The following is a 17,782-nucleotide window of genomic DNA, read 5'->3' as shown; positions in this document are numbered from 1 at the left end:
AATTTACCTAATAATAATTTTTTATTTTAATAACTTTATTTTATCTTACTTTATTTTATTTGATCCTCTTTCTTACTTTCCTTCTATTTTTTCTCCTTTTTATTCTGAGCCATGTGGAGGACAGGCTTGTGGTGCTCCAGCCAGGTGTCAGGGCAGTGCCACTGAGGTGGGAGAGCCAACTTCAGGACACTGGTCCACAGGAGACCTCCCAGGTCCACGTAATATGAAATGGCGAAAATCTCCCAGATAGCTCTATCTCAACACAAAGACCCAGCTTCACTCAACAATCAGCAAGCTACAGTGCTGCAAACCCTATGCCAAACAACTAGCAAGACTGGAACACAACCCCACCCATTAACAAAGTGGCTGCCTAAAATCATAATAAGGCCAGAGACACCCCAAAACACACCAGCAGACGTTCCTGCCCACCAGAAAGACAAGATCCAGCCTCATCCACCAGAACACAGGCATTAGTCCCCTCCAGCAGGAAACATACACAACCCACTGAACCAACCTTATCCACTGGGGACAGACACCAAAATTAACGGGAACAACGAACGTGCAGCCTGTGAGAAGGAGACCTCAAACACAGTAAGATAAGCAAAATGAAAAGACAGAAAAACACACAGCAGATGAAGGAGCAAGGTAAAAACCCACCAGACCTAACAAATGAAGAGGAAATAGGCAATCTACCTGAAAAAGAATTCAGAATAATGATAGTAAGGATGATCCGAAATCTTGGAAATAGAATAGAGAAAATGCAAGAAACATTTAACAAGGCCCTAGAAGAACTAATGAGGAAACAAGCAATGATGAACAACACAGTAAATGAAATCAAAAATACTCTAGAATGGATCAATAGCAGAATAACTGAGGCAGAAGAACGGATAAGTGACCTGGAAGATAAAATAGTTGAAATAACTACTGCAGAGCAGAATAAAGAAAAAAGAATGAAAAGAACGGAGGACAGTCTCAGAGACCTTCTCCAAAGAAGATATACAGATTGCCAACAAACATATGAAAGAATGCTTAACATCATTAATCATTAGAGAAATGCAAATCAAAACTACAATGAGATACCATCTCACACCGGTCATCATCAAAATGGCCATCATCAAAAAATCTAGAAACAATAAATGCTGGAGAGAGTGTGGAGAAAAGGGAACCCAACAGGGAACCCTGTTGGTGGCAATGTAAATTGATATAGCCACTATGGAAAATAGTATGGAGCTTCCTTAAAAAATTACAAATAAAACTACCTTATGACCCAGCAATCCCACTACTGGGCATATACCCTGAGAAAACCATAATTCAAAAAGAGTCATGTACCATAATGTTCATTGCAGCTCTATTTACAATAGCCAGGACATGGAAGCAACCTAAGTGTCCATTGACAGATGAATGGATAAAGAAGATGTGGCACATATATACAATGGAATATTACTCAGCCATAAAAAGAAATGAAATTGAGTTATTTCTTGTGAGGTGGATGGACCTAGAGTCTGTCATACAGAGTGAAGTAAGTCAGAAAGAGAAAAACAAACACTGGACACTAACACATGTATATGGAATCTAAGAAAAAAGAAAGATCATGAAGAACCTAGGGGTAAGACGGGAATAAAGACACAGATCTACTAGAGCATGGACTTGAGGATATGGGGAGGGGGAGGTGTAGGTTGTGACGAGGTGAAAGAGTGGCATGGACATATATACACTACCAAGCATAAATTGGATAGCTAGTGGGAAGCAGCCGCATAGCACAGGGAGATCAGCTCGGTGCTTTGTGACCACCTAGAAGGGTGGGATAGGGAGGGTGGGAGGGAGAGGGATGCAGGAGGGAAGAGAAATGGGAACATGTGTATATGTATAACTGATTCACTTTTTTATAAAGCAGAAACTAACACATCATTGTAAAACAATTATACTCCAATAAAGATGTTAAAAAGGAAAAAACAAAAAAACAAATGAGATTCTATTTTACATACACCCGAATGGCCAAATTAAAAAGATTGCCAATCAGTGCCACATATGGACTAGAATATGGGACAAGTGGAACTCACATGTTTTCTTTATGAGAGTGTAAATTAGTAAAACCTCTTCGGAAAACTATTTTGCAGTATCTAAACCTGTATACCCATGGCCCAGTTGTTCTTATCAGAGTATACAACAAGGAGAAATGGTTGTGTATATCTACCAAAAGACACATAAAATAATGTGTCCTTTAACAGCTTTATTCATAATAGCCTCAAAGTGAAAAGATGTAAAATTTTAAATAAATTGTAGAACATTCATATATAAAAAGCATTGAAAAGATGGAACTACTTCTACCCCCTACAATATAATGGCATCTCATACATATAACATTGAGTAAAAAAGTAGAAAATAATGAGCTTGCTCTATATAAACTATTTACATGAAATTCAAGATCAAAATTAATCTGAAGTGATAGAAGTCAGAGCAGTGATTTTGGGAATGGAGTGAGGCAGCAGTGTGTATTGTTGGCAAAGGGGTACATGGAATCATTCTGGGATGCTGTTAATATTTTGTATCTTGATCTGGAAGGTATATGCTTATGCAAAAATTTGTCCAGCTGTACACATAAGTTTTGTGCACTTTACTATATATATGTTATATCTCAATCTACATGTTAAGAAAAAGTAAACAGGAATTCTCAGAAAAACTAATCCAAATGGCCAACAAAGGGAAACATGCTCAAATTTAGAAATAAGGAAATGTATGTTGAAGTAACAATGAACAACACTTTAGGCATCACTTTAGAATGCCAAAAAATTAAAAAGCAGGTAGCACATTGCTGGTAGAAATGTGAATTATTACAATAGCTTGGAATGCAATCTGGCAAGATCTATTAAAACTAAAAACATATACTTTTGACCAAAGATATCACATCTGAGAATCTCTCTCAGAGGAATAAAAACTCTGGTTCTTAATTGATATTTATAAAAGTTGCAACATTGTTTATGTACAGGGTAAAGATGGAAACAAAGTTAACATGTAAATAGAGTTACTGATTTCAAAAATTTTGATACATACACATCAGGCCATAGTAAACAATAAATAACGGGTTAATTAAAGCTATATAAGTTGGCTTGGAGGGATATGAGTGAGAAACAGAAGATATAGAGACATGGATATATTTTTATTACATATTGGTGGAAAATGAGAATCCATATACACATATATTTATATGAAATTGTATGTCTATGCATAATTGCACATGTCTGTGTGTTATAAGAATATGGGAAAAAATGAAACAATATAGTAGCTTTTTAAACATGGATAAGTTGGTGAGATGGTGATGGGGATTTGGAGATGTTGACTAGGAAGGTAGGTAAAACAAAAAACTGAGAGTGCACAAAAAATTCCCATTGTATGTTGATAGGAGTATATTTACACATTTATGTCAAAATATGTATACATGTATATACGTAAAATGAAATTAAAAACTGGCATTTATTTATAAAAGTTACCAATAATTAAACCCATAATTATTTCACCTGATACATCATAAGTATTTTTTCTTATTTAGTAAACCTATTGCCGTCATTGTCAGGTTATACAATTACATATTTTTTCTTTTATTTGTAGACATTTTTTTGGTATCTCTATAGTCTTTATGTTCTTACCTTTAAATTGCTTCATATTTCCTTCCAGATAATATATCATATTTACTCATTTTCTGAATGCTGAATCATTCATATTTTAAAAATCAGGATTATATTAACATTCTTGCCATAACCATTTTTGTCCATATAATATTTTTGTCTTAAAAAATTATTTCATTAGTTTAAATTCCTGGGAATGTGGTTATTGGGTCAAAGGTTATGAGCATTTTTATGACTCTTGGAACATGCTGACAGATTTTATCCTCAAAGAAGGAAAAAATGGATACTAATACCAGAAATTCATGTCCCCGATTTTTCAAATTTTCCCTTTAAAAATTTTTAACTCAGTAGATGTGAAAGTCCTACTTTGTTGCTTTAGAGATAAAGATTGATTTCTTTCAATGTTGAGATAATCTTATAATTCTATTTTCGTTGATGCCTTTGAACTACATTTCACACTGGGCTTTGGTATTGCTCTTTATAAATTGACATTTAAAATGCATTTTACTATTTTGAGAGCATATGGGAATTTTATGAGTAATGAAAGGATTTGATTTGTGTGAATGGAGTCTTGCCTGGACACTCAGAGTTATGGACCTAATCAGGACACTGGACATTGAAAGGGAGAAGGAAAATATGCAAGAGAGATGGCATATGCAATAGTTGAGTAGCTGTGTTTGAAGACGATTATCATGCAATGCATTGCCCTTTGCTTATCTAGTGTTCAACAATCCTGTAGGACTCAGTTTAAATGTTGCTTCTCCAAGGAGGCTGCCTAGATATTTCTACACTTAAACTTCCATGCTTACGTAGCACCTAGGAATATCCCTGTTATCTTCATTCAACATCCTGTTTTATAACAGTTGGGTTACTTGTTTGTCTCCTCATAAAACTTTAGAGCTGTGAAGACTGAAACCGTCACCTAGGGTAGCTAGCATGTAGTAGGCAGTCAAAAAATAATGAATGAAGCAATTTATCTCAGACAGGAGTGTTTAGTACTGTTGATAATTAAGTCAGTTAGCAGGAATGAACATGCTTGTTCCTTTATCACCTAAGAAAACTATAAATCTGGGAGGAATCCAAGTGAAACACCCATGTAGACAGATAAATATCTATATATATGTTTTCAATGAGGGGGGTTTTATACCTTGCTATAATAGTCCATTCCAATGTGTAACCAGTGAAATAGTATGAGTGATTTGTAATAAGGTCTGTTACAATTGACCATGTGATTCTACAGGAAAATTATATAAAGTAATTTATCATTTCATAAAGTGATATATGTGTTTAGGTAGTTCATTTTCCATATTTTAATGGCTTTCAGGCTTATATCTACTATGACTCTATATCTGATATCCTAGGCCCTAACCAAAAAATTATGAATAGAATATTGTCACTAAGAGATAACACCTAAACACATTGACTCTATCATCACAGAAGGGATACTGACTGTTTACACATAGGACCTGTAACAAAAACAATAGTAAGAGCTAACATTTATATTGTATATACATACATTATATGCCAGGCATTGTTCTAAATGCTTTACTTTTAAATGCATTTAGTTTTCACAAAATCCTAAGAGGTATTACAATTACATGTTGGCACTCCAAGATACGCTGGTGTGAACCTAGTTCAGCAAGGATACCCAGCCACATGGAGCTTAAGTGATTACAGTCACATAGTCAGTGTACCAGGAGGGCCAATGCTTGGTCTCAGACTTCCTGAGTATTATGATTTAGATCTACTTTCTTTCTACTGGTCATTTCCAGAAGTTTGTATTTTACTTTAAGTTTTAAACAAAAAAGGAAGAGCTAACATAATGTTGCAAACTTTTTTCTTATTCCAAGTAAGGGGATTAAAAAGCAGTATCTTTTCTTAGAAAACAGCAACATCCAAAAAAAAAAAAAAAAGAGCAAAACCAACAAAAAGCAAAAAGCAATGAACAACAATAACAACGACAGTAATGATCCTATGTAACATCTATTAATCATTTGCTATTAGCCGGATACTGTGCCAACTTTTCCATGGATTATCCTGTTAAATCCTCACACAGTCTCACAAAGTAAGTATCATTATTTTCATTTTTGTCTTTATCCTTTCACAGGAGAAAGTATATTTTATTGAAAAAATAAGAACAGAGGCCATGACTTTGGAATAAATCTTAGTCTTTTAAACTGAACAAAATTTAGCTTTATGAAAATGAATATTGTATGTTGTGTAGATGTATATTTTTGGCTTGTTTGATTTTTGGTAAAATGGGAAACGAATCCATGGTATGATGATATAATAGTGGGTACCTGTCATTACACATGTGACCGAACCCATAGAGTACATAAGACCAAGAGTAAACCCTAAAGTAAACTATAGATTCTGGGTGATTATGATGAGTCAATGTATGTTCATCAACAGTAACAAGTGTACCACTCTGTAGAGGATGTTGATAATGGGAGAGGTTATGCATGTGTGGGGACAGAGAATATATGGGAAATATCTATACCTTCCACGCAATTTTGCTGTGAACCTAAACCTGCTCTAAAAAAATTACAGTCTTAAAATACAAAACCAAACCAAAAATCTTTAGCCATGGACCAGTGTTTGCTAGTCTTGCCTGATGCTATATTGCTCCCCTACCAAAAAACAGAAAAATTTTAGCAGCTATTTGGAAAACTGAAGCAAAAGATGACTGCAGGTTCCAGAAGAAGAAATGTTCACTTGACATCCTGAAATACAATTTAAAGCCTTGCTGTATAGTTAAGATATTCTGGGTATAGCAGCAGCCAAAAGACCCACTTGGCAGTGAGTAAATCCATGTAGCTCTTTTAGAGCAAAGACATCAGTAACCCATTGAGCAAAGAGACAGAGTCATGAGAAATGATTTGTTCTAAAATGGTATCTAGAGCTACAAAAATAGGACAGTCCTCCCATGCATCTGCCCATGTGGCAAGACTGTTAGTCTCCCTCTGAGATTTTTAACCTTATCCATATATATGGCAAACAACTCCATTAGTAGAGTTATCTGTGAATGCAAACTACAACAATACATTATATATGTGCACTAACATATTTGCTGAATTTTAAAGTACGCAGCAATATGAGAGTTGGAGTGAGGCTGTTGTTTATAACGTATATCATGAAATGAAGAACAGATGATCTAAGAATGAACATTTGTTGGAATGATCTCTCTGGGCTTAAATATTTATTTTACTTCCTCCACCCCCTCCCTTTTTGACAAAGTACTATGTTTTCCAAAATCTACAATATGAAACCATGGAAGGTTTATGATAAAATCACCTCACATTGCTACCATAAATTATTACCTCCTACATAGTCTCTTTTTCTGCAATGTGCAGTTAATCAAGGAAGCAACTTATTCATTCTAATTAAAAAGCTGGTTCTCAGAGTTTTAGGTGTGAGAGGGGGTTCTTGATTTCTGGGGAAAGAAATACATGGTTGCCCTATAATATGTACTGTACTTTCACTTCCATCTTCAGGGTTTTGTTTATGATCCCAAGGAAGGGACACCCCTTGTCCTATTCTTCAGGGCAAGCGGGAATCCATCACTGTAAAAGTTCAAGGTTTGGAAGACAGTCTCGAAGGAAACGATGTCTTGATAGGTAGTTTACACAGTAGATATTTGGGAGACACACAAGGGTTGATGAAGATCAAAATGTAGAGCTCATTAGAGAGGATGAAGGTTTATTTTCTCTGAAAACTCCTGCAGGGTGTGGTGAGAATCTCATTGCTTATTTCCTAGGTTTTTTACTTGTTCTGATAAATTATTTCACCCAAAGCTCATTTATCCTTGTGGTGTAATGACTCATCTGTTTATTCATCTATTGACCATTCATCCTTCTATCCATCCATCCATCCAACCATCTCCTAACCAACTGATACATCAATACATATGTATTGAGCACCTGCCATATACAGTGTAAGTCTTGAAAGTTCAAAAATGAAAGAAACGATGATCTCTGCCTTTGAAAAACTCCCAGGTCAGTATAGTCACGCAATAACATTTGCTTCACTCCTTGAATTATTTTTCTAAAACTGGATAACATCAAGACTCTTCAAGGGATCTACCTTGCTATCAGAATAAAACAATTCAGTGTGCAATTTGAGATCTTTTCTGAATTCATCCTTAATTACTCTTGTAGTCTCACTGTGTACCACGTTCCTTCTCAAGGCCCACACTTTGGCCCAGGCACCTACTTTCTGCTCCTTATACTTCTGGTCCTTGTACTTTCCTGTCTCCTTAACTTTATTCACGTTGTTCCATTAGTCCTGAATGGGATTTTTCCAATTCCAGGGTGCAGCTCAAATTCTTCCTCCTTCAGGAAATTATTCTACTTTTCACAATCCAACATTATATTGTACTTCTACTGAGGATACTGTCCCTTGAGCACAGCATGTTCTCCTGTGTGTGCAATGCTTTGCACAAATTATTTTCTTTTCCTGAATGGCATCCATTTCCCTTTTCTACCTGTTAACCTCCTGATCTTCTTTCAGGTTCCAATTTTGATGTTACCTCCTTCAAAAAATCTTTTTGGTCCCTAAAGATTGGGTCAGGTGTCTCCTATGTGTTCCCATAGTGTCTCGTATTTCCCCTAGCAAAGCACAGTAGGTACCTTGTCATGTTGACATGCAACAGATACCAGCAATAGGTATTCAGTGAATGTTTGTTTAGTTGAGAATATTGAGTTGAGGCACCACAATTTCCCTCAGGTAATGTACAAGCTGGAAATTGACAGTAATGTTTTACCACGTGGCCAAACATCATGTGAGAACTGGAGGGAAGCAGGTGAGCACTGAGACTAAATATTCCCACCCCAATATGCATACACTAAAGTTTCTTATAGAACTTGATATGAAGCATAGTTTTCATAGGGTAAGAATAACAATTCTCTGTCTAAAATACTGCAGGTATGAATTCAAAGAGCCAAGTCACTAAGAGCTGTAAAACTGATTACGTGCAGGCAGTACTTCTTTGATTTCATTTGTTCTTGAGAAGTGGGTGTCTTTCCTTGCATCTCAAGAAATCATTAAAGTCTAGGTTAATCAACAGAATTCTTCCTTAGTAGCTGTGCAAACAGTGAGCATGGCCCTGGGGACAGGGTCATTTCTACAGTGTATTCAGGTTCTAGAAGTTACTGTTGAAGGAGCCCAAGGGAGCCAACATCAGCAGGTCAGGCTCTCTCTGGAAGTCTCCTGTTGTGGAGATCTGTACAGAGTATATCTGATTCACAAACCAGAATAAACAAACCTGGGGGTTCTTCATAATTTGTGTATGTGTTGGGGAGGGGTATTATTACTACTCTCAGGATGTGGTAATTAGGGTCACATTGGATTTGGTTCATTGGATTTTAAAGGTAATGCAACCAAATTTTATAATCACACTTTGGGGAAGATTGGGGGCTTCTGAGTTGTATATCATTAATTAAGCCATACCAATTTCCCCCCTTCTTTTCCAAATAATCCATACTTTTCACATTTAAAAAGTGAGCTCATATAAACCTATGGAGCATAGGACCTTAACAAATTACAGGTTGATTTCTCTGTCTCCAATCAGGTCTTCACTGTAGGAATTGTTTGTCTGACTCTTAAAAATCTTCAAAGGGAAAGATTCCATAACTTCTTTTCGTAACTAGTTCTTTTGTCTTCCTTGAAGTAATTTCGTTTACTTCTGTAATCATCCTTCCTGCGGCAATTTAAAATCCTGTTTTCTTTTTGTGGTCTTGACTTCAAATGCCAGCATTCCTTCGTGTGCTAGGATAAATGAAGCAAACTTTCAATTTTCTGTGCTAATGGGGTGGGCAACTGAGGAAGAGCACAAATAAATGCAGTTTAGCATAGTCTCCAAACCTCATTTTGGCTATTAGTTTTGACATTTTCTCCAACTAAAGTTTCGAAGGGTCTACTAAAAAGCAACACGCTTATTTGAATTTCATGCCTTTTCTTTTCCATTTGCTTATTCTCTGGTGGAGGTGATAATGATCACTGAAATCCCCAGAAGAGAGGGAGACAGTGGGAGATAGAGGAGTCAGGGATGTGGATAAATTGGAGGCTACATTCATGCATTTGTATAAGCTTTAGGTTTCTGGCTTACCAATCTGCTTTCTCCAATTGCTCTATAACTTCATTTAGCGTTGTAAGTCATGAAATCATTGTGCATGCATGTCATTTTGGATGGGAAAAATGTGTACTCGAACAATATCCTGCATTGAGCCTTGGTAATGTATCCAGCCTGAGCTCAAAATCCATGAGCTACATAACAATTAGGTGCTACTAAGGAAACTGAACTTGGCATTTTGTAAGAATGGGACAATAAAATAATAATTGCTCCTTAGTAATTAAAAATGCAGCCAATTAAAGGCATGTACATTTCCATAAATGGAAGAACCTTACATTTTGCATTTCCTGACTGATAGGATTAAACTTCCAAAGAAAGTGTGAATTAATGCAAATGTTAACATGGCATCTCCTAAATCCTTTTCTACTTTTACCACCATGAACAGAATATAGAAAAGCAAAAATACATAATGAGAGGCCAGTCTCTGCTTGTTTTGTCATTTATCCAAGAAATACCAAGCATGCTTAGAAATTGTGGAGGGAAAGCGGGGGGGAGGGATAAATGGGGAGATTGGGATTGACATATTCACACTACTATATATAAAATAGATAGCTAATAGGGCCTACTGTATAGCACAGGGAACCCTATTCAGTACTCTGTAATGACCTGTATGGGAAAGAATCTAAAAGAGAGTGGGTGTATGTATATGTGTAACTGAATCACTTTGCTGTACACCTGAAACTAACACAACATTGTAAATCAACTACACTCCAACTAAAAAAGAAAAAGAAACTGTGGAAAATTTAGCAAGATTTCAGGTAGCAAACATCTACAGAGATTATATCTATATCATCTATACGTATATATCTATATCATCGATATCTAGATCTATATAGTGAGACATAATTTCATATGGCATATCCATGTAGTTCAGAATTCCCTATAGGAAACTCCTGACTGGCTTTCTCTTTTCAGAGGCTGTCATACTTAGTGGTCCCATTCCTTAAGTGAGAGCTTCCTCTTTATTATGTACAGCAGCTTTTTTAGGATGGCTGCCTGGTTGTCCTACGTCCCCAGCAAAGGGTTTGTTTCCTTCTTTGTTCCTCCGCTTGTTCCCTTTCTAGTGGAATCTGGGTTCTATGATGGCAGTCCATTTTCTTTAGACATCTCTTCTTTCCAACTGGACCCCTCACTCATCGCCCTGGGCTGGGGAAGTGCAGGTCTCGACAGGGCTGCCTTTGCATGCCTGTGACCCTGTAAGGTCAGGCATGTTGCAAAAAATAGCATCCCAATTGAACTTTGAACCCCACGATGCTAGGTTTATGGCTACAACTATGGCTGTGGCGACTGTAAACTACTTAGGACATGAGAACACTGGAGTCTGGATTGATGCTCATTTGCCAGATTTTCTGTGGAGATGGGTATAAGAAATAGCATGCTAGAAGATTTCTACTTTTCTCTGCTTTATATGTTTGACACTGCTTAATAAACATTCCTGTGTATTTCTTCTCATCTTTACCTGCTCATTTATTGAATATCTCACTGACATTAAATATTTTATAACCAACAATTGCAAAAGCTTATGCTTATTTTTATGAAGATTCATTTAAGATATAATTTGCAGAAGTGTCTTGCATTGTAAAAGATGGAGTCATCTGTCAAAAATAAATGCCTACCTACTCAACCAAAGATACAGAAAAACACAGTGTTTGAAAAATGAGTTTCCATAGAACACAAGTTACAATGACCCATAAAACACAGTTCTTTGCATGCTGTCACATGCAAAGTCTTCATTCAGTTTCAAATGACTTTTGAATAGTTTCTGCAGCTCATCCTCTCCTGACAATAAATGTATTTAAATTTTTATTTCTCACTGTTGAAAAATCACTTGTGAAATTCAAGGTTTTATGGTTCAGCCATGTTGGGAGGACTCACTGCTAAAAGTAATCATAGTTCAGGCCTGGTGGTTCCTGGTTTCACTCCTTTGTAAGGTGCTGAGGGGCGTGTACCCACCAGAGTTCCCAAGCTTACAGCCAATCAGAGCAGGACCTCTGGTTGTGCTCTCCTCTTAAGATGCCAACTTGTGGTCAGAGATGACTCAGTCTAGGTGATGAGAGGTGGGGAAGGGCAGCCTGGAACCTCAGGGTTCAACTCCCATCTTCTTTTTCACTGACACAACACTGCATTTTATGGTTTCTTTTTAAATCTCACGATTGACTTCAGAGAAGTCTTTTGTCAGTGTCCAGAAGGTTTTTTGAGTTTTGAAAATTATATTGTTTTAATTTTTAAAAATCTGAGCAAGCCATTTTCAACATCTCAGGAGCATTTCTAACTTGCTACCATAGCATAGTCCTCTGTGCTTTAAGATAGAGCCCACGTTCCCTGATTTCCTCTCTCAGAGTCTTCCCAAGGGGGTTTTGTGAGCTCCACAAACTCCTTCTGGTTATTTCCTATGTGGACTGTTAGGGGAACCTATTTGGTTTCACCAAATTCTTTTTCTCAGGGCTTCCCATCCAAAGGAGGCTTGTCCCAGGTTGGGTTCTCCAGAAGTGGATGTTGAGTCAGAGACTGGAGTGAAGGACGTATATGAGGGGTCGACACCTGTGGAAGGAAGTAGGTTTGGCAGAGGGCGAAGTTGAATTGAAATGCTGGCCAGACATCCCATGGGAGCTCTGAAGGTTTCTATATTCTATCAGAGTTGTCCCTCAGGGAGCTGACATGGCCAAGCCTTTATATCATTGCTGCAATCAGTCCTTGGGTGTGGTCCACCCCTGGAAGGGCATGGCCTTGGTTGAGGAGGGTCTCTGCCACTGCGGCAAACCTTGAAGAAGCTGGCAACTAGGGGTCCTTTGTTGACAGCATTCCCAGCAGCTGGGACAACAGTTTCTCTCTTGAAGGGGATTTGGGCATACATCTCCATGTCCACTGCAAGTCTTTTTGCTACTCTGGGTCTCAGGACATGCCACAAGTATCTCACACTTCCTCTAGGTAGATATGTGAACAGGAATAATGGGCCCAATTATTCCTTTTTCTTTGGTGGGGGGAAGCAAGAGGGGTCTCTCTTGTGCCTTGCAGGATATTTAGCAGCATCCTTGGTTTCCATCCACTAGATGCCAGTAGCAGTCACCCCCTTCCTCAAGTTGTGACAACCCAAAATGTCTCCAGACATTGCCAGATGTCCCTTGGGGACAAAATTGTTCCCGGTTGCGAACCACTGTGTTACATGGGCAAAAGGAAAAAGTATACTTTTGATTTCATAATTTAAATCAGCTGATACACTTAAGCAGAAAGAAGAAAAAACATCTTTTGATAATATGAAGAAACGTTCATTCATAATTATTGTGCAAAAAGAATGATTGCTAAAGTAGTGAGGGAAAAAAGAAATCTGTGCTTCAGGGTGGAGATTACTAGGCATTAAATAACTTTGCATGTGAATAGAATGCTTAGGTTTTCTTTTTTCCCAAGTCTTCTGTAAATTTGCTAGGGTACTTTTTTCTCCTCTTTTTCTCTTTCACTTAAAGACGTGAGATTACAGATTTCACCTTTTCCCTTGCTTCTCCAATCTGGCTTTGGTACATCATGTCACCTGGGGAAGTTGTATTCTGGGTGAGGTTATCGGGTGGAGGTTGTTTCTAACTAGTATGGTTAGTTGTAACTGAAGGTAAAAGAGAAGAAGAAAACTCAAGAAATTGAAATAATACATTTTTATTTCTTGCTTTTTCCTCATCTCCAGATGTGGATGACTTCAATTTATGCCATTTTAACATCATTTTAATGATTGATCTAAAACTGATGTTGATTTCTTATAGATTTTTCAAGGTTGCTCCAGGAGAGCCGTTGATATTTTCTCCTTGTCAAGTGTAGAAGAATGAAGTATGAGAAAACAGGGACTTTGACACAACATAATGCTGGACATAAAGTTTCTGTGAAAGTTTTCTTCAAGACTGCTGAGGAACAGATGATTAACAGGACAGAATGTTTTAGGTATGTTTCAAATAATGGCATGAACTTGATCGTGAGATATTCTCCCAAAAGGGAAGGCACAAGATTTCTTCTGAATGGAAAATTCATATTTGAAATGTCTGCGTGAAATATATAAGCTAAAATATTTCCATTTTGAAGCAAGAGAAAGATTGAGGAGAAAGAAAAATGAGTCATGTAAAATAACTACAAAGAATTTTGATTTGGTAGAGAAAAAATAGATCGTAATTTTAGAAAACATATAAACAGATTAGTGGTGAATTCTGAAACCTTATGTATGTATAAATATTTAAAATTGCTTTTCAATGTGTCCCTTTACAATTGTTGGCAGGTACTTCTCTCCATTAGTGATTTGTGATTCTCAGAATTATCAAATCGCATTAAATTGACAGGTTTTATGAATTGTGTTCAGTGCCATGGATGTAAGACTAATACAAAACACCTGCTCAAATTCTTGAGCCTAAAGTATTGCCAGAGTAGTGATTGTTCAAGAGATTTGAAGCTTATAACAAATCTCTTTGAAGTGTTCTCTGAGAATGCACTGTAAGATCGCTCTGTACCTTTTTGACTCATTTCACTCATTTTGCCCACCTCCCAAGTCTCCTCACCTCCGGCAACCACCAATATGTTCTCTGTGTAGATGAGTTTGTTTTCTTTTTCCTTTTTTTTAGATTCCACGTATAAGTGAGATCATATGGTATTTGTCTTTCTCTGACTTATTTCACTTAGCGTAATACCCTAGAGGTCCATCCATGGCAAATAGCCAGATTTCATTATTTTTATGGTTGAATAATATTCCATTGTGTGTGTGTGTGTGTGTGTACTATATATATCTCACAATTTATCTATTGCTCTGTCCATGGGCACTGAGGTTGTTTCCATATCTTGGCTTTTATAAACAATGCTGCAATGAACATGTGTATGCCTGAATCTTTTCAAGTTAGTATTTTCATTTTCTTCAGATAAATACTCAGAATTGGAATTGTTGGATGGTGTAGTGGTTTGGTTCTACTTTTAATTTTTTGAGGAACCTCCATACTGTTTTCCACAGGAGCTGCACCAGTTTGCATTCCCACCAACACTGCACAGGGCTCTCTTTCTCCACATCCTCAACCACATTTGTTACTTCTTGTCTTTTTGATGATCGCCATTCTAACAAGTGTGAGGTGACATGCACAGCATGGTGACTGTAGTAAATAATGCTGTATTGAATATTTGAAAGTTGCTAAGAGATTAAAGCTTGAGAGTTCTCATCACAAGAAAAAAATTCTATAACTGTGAATGATGACATGTTAACTAGACTAACTGTGGTGACCATTTTGCAATATATACAGATATCAAGTCATTATTTTGTACACCTGAAGTGAACATGTTGTATGTCAATTATAACTTAATTTAAAAATAATTTAAAAATCACTCTATCAAAATATTTTTATTGCTTCCATGTGACCCTGTTTGTTATAGCTGAAACAGTACAAGCCACATACATTCTTATTCATGGAGAAAGCAGGCAGCTGCCCATAGAGTCTGACTGGATTGGCCCAGAAAAAAGAATCCAGCCTACACATCTCCCCAGGCAGGGAACAACATGTCCCAGTGCTTCACAATGCTTTGCTGGACATGCTTTTATGGGGCTATTAGTTTGTGTCCCAGCTTGGTGGCCATATCCCTTGCAAAGTTACTACAAACACTGCTTGCTTAGTTACTGTTATGTAAGAGTTTGATAATCTTTTTTAGATTAGAAAGCATCTATGGTCTGATAGAAAGGTTGGTACTCCACAGAGATTTATGTAAAATTAGAACATTATTGACTTAGAGCAATAAACATAAATTCTGCCCTCTCCGTGGATGGCTTGGTAAGGATAGGAATCTGAGCAAGAGGAATTGGTTGGATGATCCAATCAACTAGTAACCTCCAACCACGATGGCCTGATTCTGCCGTGCTGGTCCCCTTCTCGGAACAGCGCTGGTGACATTCCTCAGCTCTTTTCCAACAGAAGCCTTGTAGACCGAGACACTGAAAGCGCATTCGGGCCTGGTGAAAACTTTTTTTAAATGGGCTTCCCACGGGCTCCCCACGGGCTGGCTTCCCTGGTGGCACAGTGGTTGAGAGTCTGCCTGCCGATGCAGGGGACACGGGTTCGTGTTTCGGGCCGGGAAGATCCCACATGCTGCGGAGCAGCTGGGCCCGTGAGCCATGGCCGCTGAGCCTGCGCGTCCAGAGCCTGTGCTCCGCAACGGGAGAGACCACAACAGTGAGAGGCCCGTGTACCAAAAAAAAAAAAAAAAAAAATGTGCTTCCCAGCGAGGAAAATATGTTTTGTAAGATATTTGTAACAATATTTACAAATATTTACAAATCTTGTATTAATAACATTGTCAGATGTCATTCCACTTTTTCTTTGGAATATGCTTTCTTAAAATATCCGGGTTATGTTGATTATATTTTGATTATATTTTGAGTTCCTCTGAACCTCTTCAATCTCCTGCACTGTGTCATTCTTAAGGCCATTCTATTTTAACATTTATTTTAATGTATAAAAAAGCACACATATTCTAAATGTTTTTCTCAGTGAGTTTCCACAAACTGAAAACACCCAATGGAAACAGCACGGGATCAAGAACATAATTTTTTCAATACCTAGGAAACCCCCTTACCCTCCCTCTTGCCCCCTTCCTATCTCTCACTATTCACCTAAGGGTAAACATTATTCTGACTTCTGTAGCATAGAATAGGTATGTTGAGGCCAGGATAGTTTGCTTCATCGGAATTTTGTTTCTAGGTTGTGGTGCTGATTTCAACCCTGCTGTTGCCCCACATCCTGCATGTAGGTAGGACACTACCTGAGGAAAGTCCACGTAAACTGAACTGCTCCAACAGTGTGATATGCTCTGGGCAATGATACATGGGAGGAAATGGGCATCATGGGAGAAGGACCTAGAAAAAGTGAGATGGGCAGAGGTCAAAGAAAAAGTCCATGTCCTCACATCTGTGCTTAGGAAAAGTTCTAGGGAACAGAGTTCTCATTTCTCTTTGCAACTTTCCTCTTGAGACCTCTGTATGGCTCTCATTGTTGACTTTGCCATTTGTGCTTGTAGAAAAAGATCAAGTGTTGCTTTTAGTACAATATCACTTGGTAAGTATTAAAGACAAAAATACTGAGATGTGTAAGAACACTGCGCTTACACGAGTGTTTTATTTTAGGGCATTTCCAGGGAATGTCTTTCTCAGGGCTGGATAGGACCCATATTTTCGATTCACCAGCAGAATATTACTTACTAACAAGAGGTACAAAGATCAGTCAAAGTATAGGATTGCATCATTAGTGAGAGGGTGGAGGGTGAGTAGAAATTGATTGCTTCAGGTGTGGATTCTTAGTGAGCAGTAAGAACTACTGAGGGAAAAAAAACAAAACAAAACAACAACTTCCAGAAACACTCATCAGCTTTCACCTGCTAAGGGCTGAGGTAGTTCTTTTATTTCTTTCTTCCCCTCTTTAAGGAACATCAGGCGTGAGTGCCCTTCACTGAATATGGGAGTAGGAAGTAGCAGTGTGGCTTATCCAACTTCAGCATAGGTTCAGAGCAGCACCTTTTCTTAACCCCAGCACGGTTCTTGGAAGGGCCACATCCTAGAAGAGCATGGCTCAAGGAATCTTCTTAATAGCTCCACACACTCCCCCTCTCTTCTATTTGAAACAGACCTCACCCTTCCAAATGCAACAATGTTTCAGCTGTTAGAACATGTGACTTATTAAGGCAACTTAAGGGAGTTCTTTTCTCTTCTGTCTGATCTACTTTTATATGGTTCCCTGCGTTCTTCCCAGGAAAGCTAGGGCTTGGACTCGAGCCGGGAGAGGTGCAGAGCTAGGCAAGGCTGGAGACTCACTACTCCCTTTCCTCCACACATGCAAGAGAACAGCCATACCTGCCAGTTGGAAGGGGGTTTGTATATCCTATGAAGTCTTGGTAGTCAGTAGGCTGGGAATAAAAAACTGTTAGGTCTGGGACTTCCCCTTCAGGTTCATTCTGAGCCCTGGGAATCTCACTGAGACCCACATAAAAATAATGTTCTGAAGTCCATCCATATTTACAGCTTGCTTTCTGT

Source organism: Neophocaena asiaeorientalis, unplaced genomic scaffold (assembly GCF_003031525.2).
Source record: "Neophocaena asiaeorientalis asiaeorientalis breed wild unplaced genomic scaffold, Neophocaena_asiaeorientalis_V1.1 scaffold7, whole genome shotgun sequence".
Lineage (NCBI taxonomy): Eukaryota > Metazoa > Chordata > Mammalia > Artiodactyla > Phocoenidae > Neophocaena > Neophocaena asiaeorientalis.
The sequence above is the reverse complement of the archived record's forward strand: the minus strand, read 5'-3'. Positions refer to the sequence as shown.